At 40.6% G+C, this 20,886-nt stretch overlaps 2 protein-coding genes across 8 annotated transcripts in view; one reads left to right on the plus strand and one right to left on the minus strand.

Annotated features, from left to right (window-relative positions):
* MED12L (mediator complex subunit 12L) overlaps positions 1 to 20,886 on the minus strand; it is a 341,749-nt gene that overhangs the window by 191,738 nt on the left and 129,125 nt on the right. The gene's annotated exons all lie outside the window — the stretch shown is intronic.
* P2RY14 (purinergic receptor P2Y14) overlaps positions 1 to 20,886 on the plus strand; it is a 64,255-nt gene that overhangs the window by 37,094 nt on the left and 6,275 nt on the right. Inside the window, exon 2 of one of the 2 annotated variants that reach the window (XM_008008696.3) lies at positions 17,896 to 18,003. The exons of the other annotated variant lie outside the window; for it this stretch is intronic. The gene's annotated coding sequence lies outside the window, so the exon portion shown is untranslated. The remainder of the gene's footprint in view (positions 1 to 17,895; positions 18,004 to 20,886) is intronic. 2 annotated transcript variants of the gene reach the window in all.

Consider the following 20,886-nt stretch of genomic DNA (forward strand, 5'->3'; position numbering starts at 1 on the left):
ACATTTTGGCACACAAAATCTTAAAAAGACCTATTTTTATGGTTGAGATTTAAGAAAAACAATTAGTATTGCTTTATTAAGCAATTGGTAAAACCAATTTTTCTTTTCTTGTTTAAGACTCTATGTCAGCAAGGTATAAAATGCAATGAACAGTTGAGTGCACTGCCTTGATTTGTGCTAAGACACTGGAACATTTTACATGTCATGGCTTTTGCACCATCAGTGCAAATTGAGCACGATGAAAACAGCAACATCTTAGTACTCTTATAATGATGGATTTGATTTCATAGTGTCTCTGAAAGAGTGTCCGGAACCCCTGTGGTTCCGCAGACCACATTTAAAAAACCACGGTTCTAGGCTGGGCGCGGTGGCTCACACCTGTAATCCCAGCACTTTGGGAGGCTGAGGCGAGAGGATCACCTGTGGTCAGGAATTTGAGACCAGCCTGACCAACAAGGTGAAACTCCATCTCTACTAAAAATACAAAAATTAGCCAGCCAAGGTGGCAGGCGCCAGTAGTCCCAACTACTTGGGAGACTGGGAAAGGAGAATTGCTTGAACCTGGGAGGCGGAGGCTGCAGTGAGCCAAGATCATGACACTGCACTCCAGCCTGGGCGACAAAGCAAGACTCTGTCTCAAGAAAAAAAAAAGAAAGAAAGAAAAAATACCCACCGTTCTAAACTTCAGGATAGAAATTTTTTTTTTTTTTTTTGAGACGGAGTCTCCCTCTGTCGCCCAGGCTGGAGTGAAGCGGCCGGATCTCAGCTCACTGCAAGCTCCTCCTCCCAGGTTTACGCCATTCTCCTGCCTCAGCCTCTCAAGTAGCTGGGACTACAGGCACCCGCCACCTTGCCCAGCTAGCTTTTTGTATTTTTTAGTAGAGACGGGGTTTCACCATGTTAGCCAGGATGGTCTCGATCTCCTGACCTCGTGATCTGCCCGTCTCAGCCTCCAAAAGTGCTGGGATTACAGGCTTGAGCCACTGCACCCAGCCAGAAAATTTTAAGATACAAAAAGCACTAGTTAGAAAAGAAAAAAAAAAAAAAAAGTTAATTTGATCCTTAAAACTGGTAAATTTTGCTTCTTGAAATATAACTTTAAAAGTGAAAATGGTAAGTCACAATCTAGAAAGCCTATTTATAGTAGAGATACCAAACAAAATATCAATGATATTCAAAGAAGTCCTACAAATCAATAACAGCATAAACAACCCAACAGAAAAATAAGCAAAAAATATGACTAGACATTTCACAGAAATAGCCAGTGATCATATGAAGAGATGCCCATATCATTTGAGATCACTATACAAATGAAGACCACAATGTAATAACATTTCATAAGAAAAAATTTTTTAATCTGAAAAGATAAAGAGAGAGGATTGATATCCACAGGATCACTTCACATCACTGTTAGGAATATAAACTAGTGTAACTTCTTTGGAAAACAGTCTGGCGGCCAGGCACGGTGGCTCACACCTGTAATCCCAGCACTTCGCGGGGCCGAGGCGGGCAGATCACCTGAGGTCAGGAGTTTGAGACCAGCCTGGCCATCATGGTGAAACCCTATCTCTACTAAAAATACAAAAACTTAGCCGGGCATGGTGGTGAGCGCCTGTAGCCCCAGCTACTTGGGAGGCTGAGGCAGGAGAATCGCTTGAACCCAGGAGGTGGAGGTTGCAGTAAGCCGAGATCATGCCACACCACACTCCAGTTTGGCAAGAAGAGTGAGACTCCATCTCAAAAAAAAGAAGAAAAAAAAAAAAAGGCCAGGCGTGGTGGCTCATACCTGTAATCCCAGCACTTTGGGAGGCTAAGGCGAGTGAATCACAAGGTCAGGTGTTCAAGACCAGTCTGGCCAACACGGTGAAGCCCCATCTCTACTAAAAATATAAAAAATTAGCTAGGCATGGTGGTGCACACCTGTAGTCCCAGCTACTCGGGAGGCTGAGGCGGGAGAATCACTTGAACCTGGGAAACGGAGGTTGCAGTGAGCCGAGACTGAGCCACTGCACTCCAGCCTGGGCAACAGAGTGAGATTCCGTCTCAAAAAAAAAAAGTTTGGCATCACTTCCTGAAGTTTAACATTCATATTGTCTATGACTCAGCAATTTAATACCTAGGTTTACATCCACGAGAAATTTCAAATATCCATCAATAGGCAACAAAGATATACATCTCGGCATGACTCACAACAGCAAAAACCTGGAAATACCCCAAATACAAGAAACTGAATTAACTATGATGTGGTCACATAGCACAATGCTATACACTGATCAAAACAAAATTAATTATAGCAATATTTAATAACATGGATAATGTGTATGATATATATGAAATCAAACTATATATTGATGTCAGTAAAATATATAGAAAAATCATTAAGAGATTACATACAGTTTTGAAATCATAACTTCATACATACACACACTTTTAGGAATACCTATAGATGTTACAAAAATATATAAAACAGGAAAGTGAAAGACTGAAGAACACAAGATTCAAGTAATGTGGAATGAAAGTATCCAGAGAGATGGCACGGCCGTGGGAGGACAGATCATTCAGACAAGAGCAGCTCTTACTGTCAAGGTCTCGGCTTTCGTTTTGGTTACTGAGTCTGAAGGAGATTATTAACATCATTAAGAATAACAAATTAAATCTGTAAAAAGTCATCCTTGCTTGAATGCTGCATAACAAGAATGTGTCATGTATCAAGAATTACGATTATTCTAATTCTGTGATTCAGAGATTTAAAAGGATGTCTACATATGTTAATCTATTATGCACATTGAAGTGACAATTCAAAATATAAAAGAACATCTTAAAACTCTAGAAGTGCTGAACAAACTCATCATTTGACAGTTAAGGAAATCCTTCATTTGACCAAAGTTGTATGAGTAAGTTCATTCTGAAATTCCATAAATATTCATTGAGCTTCTAACTGTAGGGCAGACTCCATTCAGGAACCTCCTAATTTTGCCGTTCACAAGAAAAATAAATTCTGGTCTGGCAAAGCTTACCTTTAAGAAGGGCGGTATGTAAGAATAGGGGGAGAGGAGAATAAGCTAAAAAATATTAGGTTGGTGCAAAAGTAATTGCAGTTTTTGCCACTGAAAGTAATCACAAAAACCACGATACTTTTGCACCAGCCTAATATTTTAAACAACAAAGGGAGACAAGGAGAAAACAAACATGGTAAGAGGCTAGAGAATGCCACATAGGGGAATGGCTGTTAGTTGCTATGAACAGGAAAGGCCTTGCTGAGAAGGTGACATTTTAACAGAGATGTGCATGTGGCAGCCACACAAAGGTACCAGAGGCAAACACACACAGGCAGAAGCCAACTCCAAGGACCTCTGCCCAAGTGAAGTTGCTTTTACTTATTTTCTTTTTTTTTTTTTGAGACGGAGTCTCGCTCTGTCACCAGGCTGGAGTGCAGTGGCACGATCTCAGCTCACTGCAACCTCCGCCTCCCAGGTTCAAGGAATTCTCCTGCCTCAGCCTCCCGAGTAGCTGGGATTACAGGCATGCATCACCACACCCAGTTAATTTTTGTATTTTTGTAGAGACAGGGTTTCACCATATTGGACAGGACGGTCTTGATCTCCTGACCTCCTGATCTGCCCACTTCAGCCTCCCAAAGTGCTGAGATTACAAGTGTGAGCCACCATGCCAGGCCATGAGTTGCTTTTAGATATTTTCAGAATCAAACCTCAACTCCACTATAGGGAATATTCAAATTCACCTGAACATTCCTGCTACTCTTATGCAGAGCTTGACAAAACTCAGCTGGTCATGCTTGCAGGGTCCTGCCCCCATCAGTTTACAAAGGTCCAGAAACCTTTCACGATGTAATGAGACTGAGGAAAACATGTACCTGCTCAGAGTTCTGCCAGGCATTAGATGACCAAAAAGCTCAAGTGGGTAGGTCAAGCTTTTACTTTTTATTTTGAATTTTTGTTCCACTGGACCAAAATACCTAAGTAGCTTAATAATCTACATCTACAAGGAATATTGGTTTGTTTGCCAAAGGCACTAAGTGTCTCCTACCCTGCTTTCTTCACAACCTCCACCGCATACAAAAAAACACACCTGAACTTTTTCTACAAGTTAACCACGTCCATGACGTGGTTAGAAATAGAAGAGAGATAAGAAAGTTCACAGGAACTTTTGCTGCTGCAGGCTGGACAGATTCTTGTTATAGGTAAAAGAGTCACACAGCTAAAGACAGGCTTCTGCTACCCCACCAGGAGAGCGATGGTGACTCCTGGCTAAGGAACTTGAGAGCATGGTTAATGACAGTCCACATTATATGGGCTTCACTTCTGCCAGGCTTCTCCCAGCCATTTACTAGAAGAGAGGCATGCAACCAAGTTAAGAACATACAGGTTGGAACAAGTTAAGAACATACAGTCACTGAGGCTTCAAAGGGTTGGGTTCCAGTTGTAGGGGCTCTGATTACCGTATCTGAGAACTTAGCCAACCCATTAAGCTCCCTTCATCTTTCTTCCTGTGTAAAATAAGGATATTTTTGGTCATTCATCAGAAAGTTTATACAGCACCTACTGTGAACCATTTGCTGGATTTAAGTGAAAATACAAAGCTCTCTTCCAACACAGTAAAACAGACAAGCTAGTAAAAACAAATACTTTCAATAGGATGCAATATTTTCCATTGATTAAGGCTGTAAACTGGCAACGACCTCGACTCAAATCTCAGCTCTACAACATACTATTTGCAATACCTAGACAGACAATTTATTCAAGTTCCCTAGGCTTTATTATCCTCAAATATAAAACAGGATTACTTCTATCTTGTTAGGACCACTTGAAGCTTTAAAAGTTACTAACTGTAGTTAATTCAGTTTCACTGCTGCATAAAATTTCACTAGGCAAATAATGGGTTTTGTACCCATTCTCCTGTCAACAATCATCTGGGTGATTTCCATATTTTTGCTATGAGAAACAGTACTTCTACGAGCGTTCTTGGACACGCTTCCTGGCATGCATCCGCAGGCGTTTTCTAGGGCATACACCTAAAAGTTAAAATGCTCAGCTACAGAGTGAGTGAATGTTCATCCTCACCAAATATTTCCAATTCCCTTTCCAAAGTGAGACTTTTTAAATTTCTCTACTCAGCATTATGTTTTTAAAGTCCTAAAAGATTACATATAGCGTGAACAATTTTTACAAAAGAATGTATGTGCATATGGATTAAAACCATTAGTTTTAAAAGGGAGGAAATAAAAAAACACACAATTCAGGACAGAGTTACCTCAAGGCGGAGAAAGGCAGATGGCAGAGGAGAAACAGGAATGATCCAAGAGTGCCTGTGGGACTCTCGCTCTCAAGTTGGTGCTGTGTTTTTGTCACTTTTGTTTTTGTTTTTTTTGAGATGGAGTTTCGCTCCTGTTGCCTAGGCTGGAGTGCAATGGTGCGATCTCAGCTCACCGCAACCTCCGCCTCCCGGATTCAAATGATTCTCCTGCCTCAGCCTCCCGAGTAGCTGGGATTACAGGCACCCGCCACCATGCCCGGCTAATTTTGTATTTTTAGTAGAGACGGGGTTTCTCCATATTGGTCAGGCTGATCTCGAACTCCTGACCTCAGGTGATCTGCCAGCCTCGGCCTCTCAAAGTGCTGGGATTACAGGCGTGAGCCATCCCGCCCTGCCCAGTGCTATGTTCTTTTTGTTGTGCTTTAACTTATACTACATATAGTCTTTTCAAAGTATCAAACATTCCATTGAAAAGAAAGACTATTTTTAAAAGCATTTAACACTGTGTGTGTCTGGTAAAACACAAAACTCAAAATGGATGGTAGCTATTGTTACAGAATGTGATGAGAATAAGAGATGACAAGGCAGCGTAGTTCAAGGCGAGGCATGACTCAACTCAGAGGGCATAAGACGCAACCCTGCGGAGGTGAGGCAGGCAGGCTTGTCAACATTCAGAGCTGCAAATGACCCACATCTGCAGAAACCAGAGACGTTCAGAGGAGGAGGGGAAAGAAATGAGGCTGCCCAGATGCCAGAACACTAGGCTCTGAGCTCCAAGAGGGCAAGGACAATCTTGGTATTTCTCATTGCTTTGTCACCAATAGCACATACACTGTCTGGTAATAGGTGTTAGAAGTATATTTGAAAGGTGAAAAGAAAATTTTGTTTTATAGATGATTGTTTTAAACAATATTTAAAAAAATTTTTTTTAAACTTTTAATTTCAAGGGTAAATGTGTAGGTTATATAGGTAAATTCATCCCACAGGGATTTGTTGCAGATTTTTTTACCAGGTACTAAGTCTAGTATCCAATAGTTATCTTTTCTGCTCCTCTCCCTCCTCACACCCTACACCCTCAAGTAGGCCTCAGTGTCTACTGTTCCCTTTGTGTTCATGAGTTCTCACGATTTAGCTCCCACTTATAAGTAAGAACAAGTGGTATTTGGTTTTCTGTACCTTTGTTAGTTTGCTAAGGATAATGGTGTCCAGCTCCATCCATATTCCCACAAAAGACATGATCTCATTCTTTTTTATGGCTGCATAGTATTCCATGACACATATGTGCCACATTTTCTTTATCCAATCTGTCACTGATGGGCATTTAGGTTGATTCCATGTCTTTGCTATTGTGAAATAGTGCTGAAATGAACATTCATGTGCATGCGTCTTAATGGTAGGATGATTTGTCTTCCTCTGGGTTTTTATACCCAGCAATGGAATTGCTGGGTCAAATGGTAATTCTGTTTTCACACCAATCAGAATGGCTATTATCAAAAAGTCAAAAAATAACAGATGCTGGCAAGGTTGCAGAGAAAAGAGAACACTTCTACACACAGGTGGGAGTGTAAATTAGTTCAACCATTGTGAAAAGCAAAGCTGTGATTGCTCAAAGAGCTACAAACAATATTTTAAATAAAGACTACTTTGGCATAGAAGAGTATATAGAAAGAGAAAAGAAAATGGCCAAGAATAGAACAAGAAACATCAATTTTAAGGATGGGAAGAGGAGACCCCACAGGAAAGTAAGAAGGAAAAGTAAGAAAAATAGCGGAGACACCCAGGAGACTGACTGTTATTAGGCATTTGTTACCTGTCAGGCACTGAGCACAGGACCCTTCCCTCAAAACCAATACATACACAAATGTGTGTGTGTGTGTATACACGTATATATGCATATAGGCATGCATATATCAGCAAAAAAGTCCATGAATACACAAGTTTATATACACATACAAATGTAACACTTTGTTTTCTTGTACTGGAGCACTTTGAAAATAAGTTGCAGGTAATCATGATCCTTCCCTTCTAAATACTTCGATATGCATCTCTAAATATTCTCTCACTTAACCACACCATCAACATTTCTGGAAAGATTATTATTCAGTAATATCACCTAATCTAGAATCTGTATTCAGATTTATACAACTGTCTCAAAACAATTTGTATGGCTATGCCCCCCAGTTAACAATCACCACTCATTCATGGTGTTACTTCTCTTTGGCCTCTTTTAATCTACAACTGTCCTCTTCCAGCCCATCGTGTTTGTTTCTTGTGGCATTGATTTTTTTTTCAAAGAGTCTAGGCTGGTTGCTTTATCAAATGTTTCATATTCTAAATTTGTCTGATTGCTCATTGAAGATTTTTGATACAGTTTATTACAAAAGTATGTTGTATACATCTAATTACATCATATCAGGAGGCACACAATGTCAGATTATCTCATTTTTGGTAAGTTGGATCATTCAGTGACCACCAGATCGCTCTGCTTCAGAGGTATACTTTTTATTACTCTAAATGATGAAGGAGTATGTTTCAGACTGGAAGATACTATTCTCCCACACCCATTCACCCAGTGGCTTCTGGCCACAATTGAAGATTATTGCCTGAATCAGTTATCACACTGAGGTTGCAAAATGGTGATGTCCTAAATTCTACCCTTCTTCTACCTTTACTAGTCAGCATTCTTCTGAAAACAAGAGCTTTCTCATTTGCATCCTACCTTTTTGTAATCTGTACTTTTAATAGCACCATAAACTCCTGAATTTGTTTTGGTTTTCAATGTATTTTCACCTGTTGTTATCATTCTCATTAATGCACAAACTGTCCCAGATCTAGGAGTGCCCTCAAGTAGGTTTCAGTGTCCTTTTTTAGCATTTCCTCATTGGTCTGAGCACTTCCTTGCTTTCTGACCAAAACATGTCACAACTCACCTTATACTTTTCCTGTACCTGATCTGAAATCAGTAATTTCTCTTCAGGAGCCCTGGTTCCTTTCAGTGGCTAGTGAGAATTCGAAACAAGATGAGCTCACTGACACTGGGAAGTCACTACTTCCGCACTGGCAGGGGGTTTTATTTTTGTTATTTAAAAATGGCTTGAGCAAGTTTACAGCTATTGGGGTGTCATGATTTCTGGACATACAGATTTTTTTAACTTTGTTTTATTAAGGACTTTGAGCAGGTTTAAAGTTTGAAGGGAAGTAGCCCCTAGACAGAAAGAGATGCTGAAAATACAAAAGAGAAAAGTGATAACACGCAGAGAGAGTTCAAAGAAAAATTAGAAGGAAGTGGATGTAAAGCTGCATTTTAAAAAAATAAAAATAAAAAAAGCATGGAGTAAAAACTAGTCCTGGTACGTTTCACACAGTCCAAGTATGTCAATGAGCATCAAAGTGTAGAGTATAGTATAAATAGAAAGGAGTGTTTGTTATCATAATTTTTTTACATACAGATATTATATCTGAGGCAATAATGAAATGATATCTAACAGCACCCCTGGGGCAGGGCAAGACATAAGACTATTTTCTTACACTGTACTTGACTTACCCCTATTGAAATCCATTGGAAAGGTGAAATATCACAAAGGGAATGTTCTAAAATACACATGCATATTCAAGAACAGATCCTGGCCAGGTGTGGTGGCTTACACCTGTAATCTCAGCACTTTGGGAGGCCGAGGCTGGCAGATCACAAGGTCAGGAGATTGAGACCATCCTGGCTAACACGGTGAAACCCTGTCACCACTAAAAATACAAAAACAAAAATTAGCCGGGTGTGGTGGTGGGCGCCTGTAGTCCCAGCTATTCAGGAGGCAGAGGCAGGAGAATAGCTTGAACCCGGGAAGCGAAGTTGCAGTGAGCGGAGATCGCAAAACTGCACTCCAGCCTGAGCAACAGAGCAAGACTCCATCTCAAAAAAAAAAAAAAAAAAAAATTGCTGAATTTATAAGTTATTACCACAGTATGTTTGATTAAAATCAAAGAACCCTCTAACAGGGATTAATACACAAAACAGGGAGGAAACACACAACACTTTGGGTTAGAGAGCATATGGGAATCACTTCTGTACAGTATTTCCACTCCCACTTAAAATTCTGGATATTTATATTCTTTTCTTTCAGCTATATAAGCCTGTATCTTGAACAAACATAAAAGTGGTTGATATTCAGCTAAGCAGTTAAAGATGTTGTTTTCTCACACATGGAACTCTGTCTCCATCTTCACAGCAAAGGATAACCACTAATGGTCTCACAGCCCCAGGATCTGCAGGTCTGAGTACTGCTTGCCTGAGAAATGCAAACACCATCTCAGTGAGGCGAAAAGAGGTCATGGATTCATTTCCTTGCCTGGCCCCAGGGAATAGCACCACATATTCCAAAACAATGCTGCAGAAGAACAGGCTGGAAAAAATTCAGTAAATCAGGCAGCTCAACCTAGTTCCAGGATAAAAAGGAATTGGTTCCCAAAACCCTGAAGCCAGGAGTTATGCAGGGCTTTGTGCCACTCTCATGAAAGATCAGCATTGTGTATGGACTGGTAAATTAGAACTGAATCACTCTGGATTTCATACATATGCTCTGTTGCTGAGTGCCACTTCCTCTGACTAGAACAGAGGGGTCATCAGAAGCAAAACCTCTCCCAATTTGTCCCTTGTGCAAGCACTGCTGGGCCACATACAGGAGGAAGCTCAGAGCACTCTGCAAAGGGTCCATTGTGCCTCCTGCAGCCCCGCATTTCAGTGTAGAAGAGTGTCACCTTAAACTGAAAGAAGCAGCGGAAACTGTCAGGAGCCTGACCTGGGAGAAGGACTAGGAGACTGGGTCCCAGAGGCATTTGTTTATTCTGTTATCAGCTGAGTCACTCCCTGTATGCACAATGTTCCCACTGAGTCAGACCCTGCCTCACACCAGGTATTTGATTCTTATAGGAACAGGAACCCTAGAGGTAACTGAGGTAGCTACTACTTCCCCCTCATTTTAGACATGTAAAAACTGATACACAAAGGCAGTTAGTAATTATCGCAATATCCTAGTTTTTAAGAAACTAAGCCATACATGTAGCCAAGGCCTATTGCATCCCACAAGCATGCATGTAATCATTATGTTGCACTGTCTGTCCTCTGTCCACTATTGCAACAGAGCAGTAAACACAGCCCACTTCACATTCCTAGAACTTAGCATATGGATTACTTATTGCTGATGAGTTATTCAATTACAGTTAAGGTCTAATCCCAAGAAAGCTAAATTCTCATCGTGTGTCAAAATAATCTGAAATATACCTACCATTAAGGGGCCATTCCAGTGGTTCTCAAGGAAATTTAGAAATGTCTGGGGACAGATGGTTGGTTGCACAAATCATGGTGTTCTACTGCCACCTAGTGGATACAGCCCAGGCATGCGGCTAAACATCCAACGATGCACAAGACAGCCCACCCACAAAGAAACGAAACCCAAAAAAAGTCAACAGTGCCAAGGCTGAGAAACCCTGGACCATTCCAATCATTATAGGCAAAAAATTACAAGTCCATCCTGACTACCAAGATGCAGTCCCTAGAGTAAAGGCTAATAGTGGGTGGCCATTTTCCTGGCCCCCAGTTTGGCATTCAGGAAGACTGGATGCCTGTGTATCCATCAGAGGTCATGAGGTGCCTATGCCACACCTCATCCTCCACTGGCAGCTCCTGTGATCCATTTGCATAATCACAAAGTGAAGACAGGCTGGAGTTCTTAGACATGCCAAATATGCTAGACTTGTACTCTGCCACAAGCTATGCTAAAAGTGTTTTGAGGGAAGCGGTTAGAATACAAAGTCAAGACTATGTTTGGACAGTATCAGTTTATAATCCATCCTAATCCGTCCCCCCACCCCCTTCTCTCACATAATCAACAGCTGGATCTGTCCGTAGCAGAAATTCAGATTTCTTTTATCTTCATGAGTTGTAAAGACTGTGAATAGGAAGATGAAGAGGGAATCAAGAGAGGGTAGAGTTTATGCTTTGGTGGAAGAGGAAGTTCTTGGGTATCTGCAATTCAGCCTAAGAAGAATATTCAGATATTTCTAATGTGAAAACTTAGCACAGTTCCTCACTGAAAGTATGTGGCCACACCATTCGGCCAATTTTAAGTTACATTAACACATGTTGGTCACTGACCTGGATTCTAACCGAAGGTAAAGTCGATGAGTCATAGCAGCGGGAGTGAGGATTAAGTGACCTGATCTTGAGCTCACATCAATTGCCAGAGAAAACTGGCTAAAGGTGACAAACAGCAGCAAGCAGAGCTCTCCTTGTGCCAGGTGTCCCAGGGGATCTGCATGTGGCATCCAAACCACATGCAGCAGATCTGGGTTTCTCCCTGCAGAAGAGTTTCCACCATTTATAGCTTAATGTTACCTGTTGTAATCACCATTCACGATAGTCTAACTCTATATCTCTCTTTGGATATCAGCGCAAGAGATAGAAAACTGAGTCAAAAAATCAGAAACTCATTTTAAACACTTTTAGAAACTGGCAAATAAAAAGGAGGTTCTCTATGCTGCAGTATCTGAAAGATCACTGAAGAAACTGAAGGCATTCACATCATGCAAAACCTTAAAACTCTGACCAAAAACAAAAATAACACATATACTCTCAAACATACACACATACATGCACATTCCTTTCCTGAAAAAAAAAAATACTGGCTGACTCCTCAAGATGGGACTCCAGCAAAACATTGAAGGGCCTGTGTAAAGGATCACATTCATATAAAACATGCTGCCCCCACATTCTCTCAGGAGCAGGGGAGCCCTGGCTTGGAGTCAAGCAGACATTAGTTTGAATACTATCTGGCTATGTGTTAGGTGCCCTTTGATGAATCACTTAACCATTTTAAGCCTCAGTCTCCTCATTTGTAAAATAGTGGTAAAGGTTTACTCATTGGCAAGGTTCCATCATGTCACCCAAGAGCTTAGGCCATCCATTTTCCCCCACTGTGACAGCATCTCATGTCAGTCTTGATGCCTGTTCCTATAGCTCTCTCACCCCAAAACTCCTTCCCTCTTCTTCTTTGCCTAGCTAAAGCCAGCTCATTTGTCAACCTTCATTATCACACGCTCCAGGAAGGCTGCCTTGATGCCATCATTTCTGAAACTAGATATGTGCTCACTCTATTCCGCTGCTTCCTCCTTCAATGATGGCCCCATGTCACACCTTGAAGTGTCCCTCTGTCAAGCCTCCCCCTACACTGGAATCTTCCTGGGAGTTCCCTGATGTGTTTCCATAGGGCATGGCAAGCATGTCCTGATGGCTTTAGTGAGCAAAGGAACAAAAGGCCTTGGCAAAGGAAGAAATACCAGGGGCAAACAGGTGCCAAAGGTTACATGTACTTTATAAACAGCAGATTTCAACAAGGAGAAATCAGTGATATCAAATGCTGCAAAGAGGTCAGGAAATAGGAAAACGGAGAAAAAAACAACAGACTTTTAGAAATTAGGTCCCTGACAGCTTCCAAGAAATGTGGTGAGTGTCAAACATTAAATGCTCTGAGTGATGAAAAAAGATAGGGGGTGGGAGAGTTCCTTCCTCTGGGTGAAGGAGAAAGTGAGATTCTCCCTGACTGAGCCTAGAGAGGGCAGGGACAAGAGTGCCACAGGAATGCGGAACACAGATGAGAACAGTTATTTGTACGTTATTTTAGTAACATAAAATGTAATAACACGACTATAAATACACAACACATACATACTATGAAAACCACATAGGAGATCACACTGATACCAAAAAAAGAAAAAAAAAAAGTGTTAAACATTAGGGCACGAGAGATTAAAGCAGCAAGAAAATGGCTTCAGTAAGTTTAAAAATGTATAAATGATTACACACATCTACACTATTTTCTATTTTTATACAGAATCAGCTAGAAAACAGATATTTATCTCATAGAAAAAGGTCCAGAGCACCATGTATTAAAGCTTTTGACATGTGGACTGAAAGGAAGGAAAAAAAAATACAAAAGTTGTACCTTTATAAGAACTGAAAAAAAAAAGAGGAAGAAAAATGCATGTCATAAGTGGGTACCGATAAAAGCATTATTTGAAGGCAATTCATTCTCCATAGATATTTCTATCCCTAATCATGAAATAATTTAAATATACAAAAACAGAAATGCGGACACTAATGTTGGTAACACCAATGTACCAGTCACCAGTGTTAATAGGCAGTAATATTATGCATATTTGATTCAGAATTTAAGAAATAAAATATCACAGATACAGCAAAGTCCAAACACCCTACCACTTATAAGCTTCCACTTGTAGGTTAAAACACGTGGTATTTGGTTGGGTGTAAGGAGGCTGGACTTGCTCCTACTTCCCTCCCCAGGAGTAGGCAATGTTCTTTTCTTTTTTTCTTTTAGATTCAGCAGTTACATGTGCTAGTTTGTTACTTGGGTATACTGTGTGACGCTGAGCTTTTTGGGCTTCTAGTGAACCCGTCACCCAAATAGTGAACACAGAACCCAAGAGTAAGTTTTTCCACCATTTCCCCGCTTCCTACTCCCTGCTCTTCAGAGTCGCCAGTGTCTACTGTTTCCACCTTTGTGTCCATGTGTATCCAACATTTAGTTCCCACTTGTAAGTGAAAATATGTGGTATTTGGTTTTCTGTTTCTGTGTTAATGCACTTAGGATAATGGCCTCTAGCTACATCCACGTTGCAGCAAAGGACATGGTTTCTTTTGTATAGCTGCGTAGTATTCCATAGTGTATATGTATTTTCTTTATCCAATTCACCATTGATAGGCACCTAGGTTGATTCTATGCCTTTGGTATTGTGAATAGTACTACAACAAACATGTGAGTAAAGGTGTCTTTTTGGTAAAACAATTTGTTTTTCTTTGGGTATGTACCTAGTAATGAGATTGCTGGGTGAAATGGTAATTTTATGTTTAGTTCTTTGAGAAATCTCTACACTGCTTTCAATAGGGACTGAACTAATTCACAGTCCCACCAAGAGTATACAAGTGTTCTCTTTTTTCTGCAATCTCACTGACATGTTTTTTTTTTTTTTTTTTTGGACTTTTTAATAAAAGCCTCAATGTTGTGAAGTTAGAATATATCATTTACAACCAGCACATGTTCCGTACTGCCCTAGGCCACTGAGATTATTACTCCATGCAGAACTTAACCTCTTTCTTTCCAAAGAAAATCTCATGACCCTTTAGGAACATTCTAAGTAAATATAAGATGATCACAACAACCACCTCTCAAATAGGTATAAAATACCAATTTACATTTCCAAGAGACCATAAAGATGCAAAGATTATGATGAAATATAATGAATAAACTTGGGCAAAGATCCTAGATTTCAGGCCTACTTGGAATACAATTTTTCCTGTCTAAAGTCCCAACTACAACAAAAATATTTCACCCTCATCACCATTTATTAAATGCCTCCTGGGCACAGGATCTGGGGGGGAAAAAAATGATGGTAATTCAAAGAGTGGTACATGGACCAGCAGCATATCATGCTTTATTAGTCCATTTTCACACTACTGATAAAGACACACTTGAGAATGGGCAATTTACAAAAGAAAGAGGTTTACTGGACTTACAGTTTCACATGGCTGAGGAGGCATCACAAACATGGTAGAAGGTGAAAGGCACATCTCACATGGTGGGAGACAAGAGAAGAGAGCTTGTGCAGGGCAACTCCCGCTTTTAAAACCATCAGATCACATGAGACCCATCTGCTATCACAAGAACAGCACAGAAAGACCTACTCCCATAATTCAATCATCTACCACCAGGTCCCTCCCACAACACATGGAAATTATAGGACCTACAAGATGAGATTTGGGTGGGGACACAGAGCCAAACCACATAATTCCATCCCTGGTCCCTCCCAAATCTCATATCTTCACATTTCAAAACCAATCATGTCTTCCAACAGTCCCCCAAAGTCTCAATTTATTTCAGCATTAACTCAAAAGTCCACAGTCCAGAGTCTTATCCCAGACAAGGCAAGTCCCTTCAGCCTATAAGCCTGTAAAATCTAAAGCAAGTTCATCATTTCCTAGATACAATGCGGTACAGGCATTGGGTAAATACAGCCATTTCAAATGGGAGGAACTGGCCGAAACAAAGGGGCCACAGGCCCCATCCAAGTCCAAAATCCAGCAGGGCAGTCAAATCTTGAAGTTCCAAAATGATCTCCTTTGACTCCATGTCTCACACCCAGGACACGCAACGCAAGAGATGGGTTCCCATGGTCTTGGGCAGCTCCACTCCTGTGGCTTTGCAGGGTACAGCCTCCCTCCTGGCTGTTTCACAGGCTGGCGTTGAGTCTGCAGCTTTTCAAGGCCAACAGTGCAAGCTGTCAGTGGATCTAACATTCTGGAGTCTGGAGGATTGTGGCACTCCTCTCACAGCTCCATTAGACTGTGCCCCAGTAGGGACTCTGTGGGGGGGCTCCAACCCCACATTTCCCTTCCACACTGCCCTAGCACAGGTTCTCCATGAGAGCCCTGCCCCTGTAGTAAACTTTTGCCTGGACATCCAGGCATTTCCACACATCTTCTGAAATCTAGGCAGAGGTTCCCAAACCCCAATTCTTGACTTCTGTGCACTCGCAGGCTCAACACCACATAGAAGCTGCCAAGGCTTGACGCTTGCATACTCTGAAGCCATGGTCTGAGCTCTACATTGGCCCCTTTCAGCCACACTAGAGTGGCTGGGATGCAGGGCACCAATTCCCCAGGCTGCACATAGCACAGACACCCTGGGCTGGGGCCCACAAAACCACTTTTTCCTTCTAGGCCTCCAGGCCTATGATGGGATGGGCTTGCTGTGAAGACCTCTGACATGCCCTGTATACATTTTCCCCATTTTCTTGAGGATTAACATTCAGCTCCTCGCTGCTTATGCAAATTTCTGCAGCTGGCTTGAATTTCTCCTGAGAAAATGGGATTTTCTTTCTACTTCATTGTCAGGCTACAACTTTTCTGAACTTTTACACTCTGCTTCCCTTATAAAACTGAATGCTTTTAACAGCACCCAAATCACCTCTTGAATGCTTTGTTGCTTAGAAATTTCTTCAGCTAGATACCCTAAATCATCTTCCTCAAGTTCAAAGTTCCACAAATCTTTAGGCTAAGGGCAAAACACACCACCAGTCTCTTTGCTAAAACATAGTAAGAGTCACTTTTGCTCCAGTTCCCAACAAGTTCTTCATTTCCATCTGAGACCACCTCACCCTGGACTTTATTATCTATATCACTATCAGCATTTTGGGCAAAGCCATTCAACAAGTCTCTAGGAAGTTCCAAACTTTCCCACATTTTCCTGTCTTCTTCTGAGCCCTTCAGACTGTTTCAATCTCTGCCTGTTGCCCAGTGCCAAAGTCGCTTCCACATTTTCAGGTATCTTTTCAGCAACATCCCACTCTACTGGTACCAATTTACTGTATTAGTCTATTTTCACACTGCTGATAAGGATGTACCAGAAACAGGACAGTTTACAAAGGAAAGAGGTTTACTGGATTTACAGTTCCGCATGGTGGGAGGCCTCACAATCATGGTGGAAGGTGAAAGGCATGTCTCACATGGCAACAGACAAGAGAAGAGAGCTCATGCAGGGCAATTCCTGTTTTTAAAACCACCATATCTCATGAGACCCATTCACTATCACCAGAACAGCACAGAAAGACCCACCCCCATAATTCAATCATTTCCCACCAGGTCCTTCCCACAACATGTGGGCATTATGAGAGCTACAAGATGAGATTTGGGTGGGGACACAGAGCCAAACCATATCACATGCCAAACTCTAGACATAATGGAATCTCAGTCCTCATTTTAGCAAGATCCCAGGTAATGTGTATGCACATTAAAGTTTAGGGAGCACTGGTTTAAAGAATTTAGAAATATGAAAACCTAGACTACGGCAGAACCAAATCCAACCACCATTTTGCTAAACCTACCTTCTTCCTATCAGACCAAATGGCTTTCAGGTGTTATCTCTGCAAAGTCCACACATTAGTCTCATTAGACTGGTGGTAATCAAATGAGGGCAATTTTGTCCCTCAGAGGACATTTGGCAAAGTCTATAAATATTTTTGATTACCGCAACTTGGGTAGGGGGTTCCTGGCATCTAGTAGGCAGAAGTCAAAAATGCTGCTAAACATCTTACAATGTGGAGGACAGCTCCCAAAATAAATAATTATCTGGCCCAAAAGGTCAATAAGACAAAGGTTTTTTAAAAACAAAACAATAAAAAAAAAAATCCACCTGCAATTAGACCTATGATTTTCTGGCTGAAATGAATTGTTCTATTCAGTCATTTGATAAACTGATTTGATCATCCTTATCCAAGGGGGGGTAATATAAACCAATAACCAAAACCACTTCATGCCCAAGCTCTCAAAGAGTTTAAGTTTCCCACGAGAGGCTGCAACCAAATCAATAATCATATTATCATAAATCATGTAAATCAATAATCACATTGACAATAAATAGCAAGTATAGTGAAACAACAAATGCACAAATTGGAATATTTCACAATTACACAAGCTGAATTTAAGAAGTAAGTACAGATATATTTCCCCAATAAAAAGTCTGGTGCTCACTGGTTTTTTTGTTTCCTGTAATGCAGGATCTTTAATGAAAAAACACTTTGGCCACTTCAAGACGATAAACACTCACTGGGCAAAACAACTTCACTGAAAAGAGACCTCATATTATGCAAAAAAAATCTTAAAAGGTAATTTTTTTTAATTCCTCAAGTATTATCAAGAGCTTTGTTAATTTTATCAACGTGCTATAAAGGAATGATTCTTTTCTTCAGAGAAGGAATCACAGCTCACAATTAGGATGGTGGAAGGTGGTCTAATACAAGAGGAAAATAGGTCACGGTATATAATTACACAGATGAGTAACGAACTCAGAGCTGACTAAGCCTGCTTTTATTAAGATAAACGTATTTCTGGAATGAGCATTGCTTTGCATAGCCTTGTATCAATTAAATTCTGCCCAAAGAGAGAACCCTGAGGTTATATGTAATATGTGGCAACTTGAAAACACTTCATGCCGCACAATCCTAAGATATTACACTGCACTAAGGGACAAGTGCACTCACTATCTAAATCAGATTGAATCTTTGGCATTGACATTCTAACTTTGCAAAAAAAAAAAAAAAAATTGTTGAAGGAAAGCAATCTACAAAATGCTCCCACTACATTTTAATAACTGTCTTTGGGTCTCATAAATCTCATTCTGCCATGTTCTTTAATTATGTTACCAAAGACTCCAAAGTGATAGCAGACAACGTAGGCTAAAACATTTCAGACCACTTCATTCTCATGTATCTGGATTTGTGAAACAAGGTCAAGTTTCACCTGAGAAAATTTCAAGACTTACACTATTACACAGTAACCTCCCATTTTTTTCTTTTTTTTTTTCTTTTTCTTTTTTTTTTTTTTTTTTTTTTTTTGAGATGGAGCCCTGCTCTGAAGCCCAGGCTGGAGTGCAATGGTGGGAGCTCAGCTCACTGCAACCTCTGCCTCCCAGGTTCAAGCAATTCTCCTACCTCAGCCTCCCAAGTAGCTGGAATTACAGGTGCTTGCCACCACACCTTGCTAATTTTTGTATTTTTAGTAGAGGTGGGGTTTCACCATGTTGATCAGGCTGGTCTTGAACTCCTAACCTCAGGTGATCCACCCGCGTTGGCCTCCCAAAGTGCTGGGATTACAGGCATGAGCCGTGCCCAGCCACAGTATCCGTTTTTAAAAAGTTTAGCTATATATACAAATCTTTCTTAAATGTGATCTCTAGAATTTAGGAAGCATTGTTTACATTCCTAAAACCTCAAAGTTAACATAACGACAACTTTCACTACAGAAATTCAGTGATAATATCAGAAGTAACCATCAATGAGCAGGGCTCCACAAACAGACACCTACACAAACTGGCTCACCAGAATGCCTGCTTATCCAGTAATCCAGTTAATCATCATCCAGAAGTCCTGTTCATCTTTTAATATTTTTTCTGTTGCCTATCTCTCATCTTTAATGGACTAGCATGAGAAACAGTGAACTAGGTAAGAAACAGTGAATCAACTGAGAAGTGGGCAGGGAACGGAGGGTTGCTGAGCACACTAAGAGCTTCTTTTCTGATTCTTTTGGTTCTTATTTATTTTTACATTTTTGTATAAAATCAACATGAGGATAAAACGATTTCCTTCATTTGTGAAAGATCTGAAGTTTCTGTAGGTCCCTGTATCAGGACATTAAATCATCTCAGTCTACACTAAAGATAAGGAGAAGAGACTGAGCAGATATCACGAGGTCCAAACGATATATGTCTTTTTTAATGATTTTGTCCTATTTTTCATCCAACACATATGCCTGCCTTTTGGTCTCAATATATAATTTAGTCTTACTTGCCTTAAGAGAGTTTCTTTTCCACACATCTCTCAGTCCATTACTGCTCTGATCTGCCCTACAGAAAAGGCTGCCAAAAGGTTCAAGAGTGTCAAGCTCTGAGACACTTGAACCCGTAAGACAGAATGCCCTCATCATTAACCCCACTGCTTTAAAAAAAAAAAAAAAAAAAAAAAATCAATATTTAACAGTTCAAAAATTACTACCAAGAGGAATTTGTCTTTAGCTTATTCCTTTAGAGTGTTCCTTTAAGATGAAGAAATCTGTCCTGGCATGAGCCTCTGCTGTATCAAACCAGACAGTGGCACAGGGTAGCAGAGGCACCCAACCAGCATGTCTAAAACCTCCCATCCTAAACTGGAGTCTCATCTGCAATTGCATCAAAACTGCCAAAATAGCAGTGTTTGTGGAAAGGGCCCAGGTAAGCTGTGTGCATTCACTCCGTTTCAGGAGGCAAAGCTGCTCTAGAAGTTTACCTTGGTCCATCAGTCCCTTCCATCCAACTCAAAGTGGTGGGAGCAGTGAAGGGGAATGATGTATACCATCAGGGCATATGTATGCAGATTCCCAGCAACCTGAGGAATCTGAGAGCAGAGTTCTGGACCTGCAGCATTAGGCCACATGCAGAAATACTGCAGCTCAAAAATACAAAAGACTCTGAGAAAATAATTTTATAAGGGTTTCTATAAGAAAAGGAATTATGTCTCTCATTCTGTGGGATTCACTATTTCTACAAATAGTGGCTTCTATAATATTTCCAAAAGGAAAGGAATTTGGCTCTCATTAAATTATCTCTGGGAAATTATTCAATATTTCACCATATAATTATATATTACATAGTTAATATTTCTGTTTTCCAAAATAACATCTACAGTTTTTTTATATTTTAAACTCAAGTGAATCCCATAAGTACTTAGTACCTACCATGAGTAGGACACCACAATGGCCAGGCGCTGAGGATCTGGGGGTTGTGTGCCTAGGACTGGGAAACCAAATTAGACGTGGGAATATAGCAGCATGCAATCTCTCAAGCTCTGCAAGACTGGCATTTAAACCAAAATGCATCTAACTGTCAAGAGACAGTTACCAAACAAATTAGTTACCAGACACAGACTCTTAGTCACAGTAGACAGTTAAAAAGGGAAAATGTGCTCCCCCTCCCTTATCTTTTAAAATATGAAACAGGCTCATAAGGAGAAAGGTGA

Source organism: Chlorocebus sabaeus, chromosome 15, assembly GCF_047675955.1.
Source record: "Chlorocebus sabaeus isolate Y175 chromosome 15, mChlSab1.0.hap1, whole genome shotgun sequence".
NCBI lineage: Eukaryota > Metazoa > Chordata > Mammalia > Primates > Cercopithecidae > Chlorocebus > Chlorocebus sabaeus.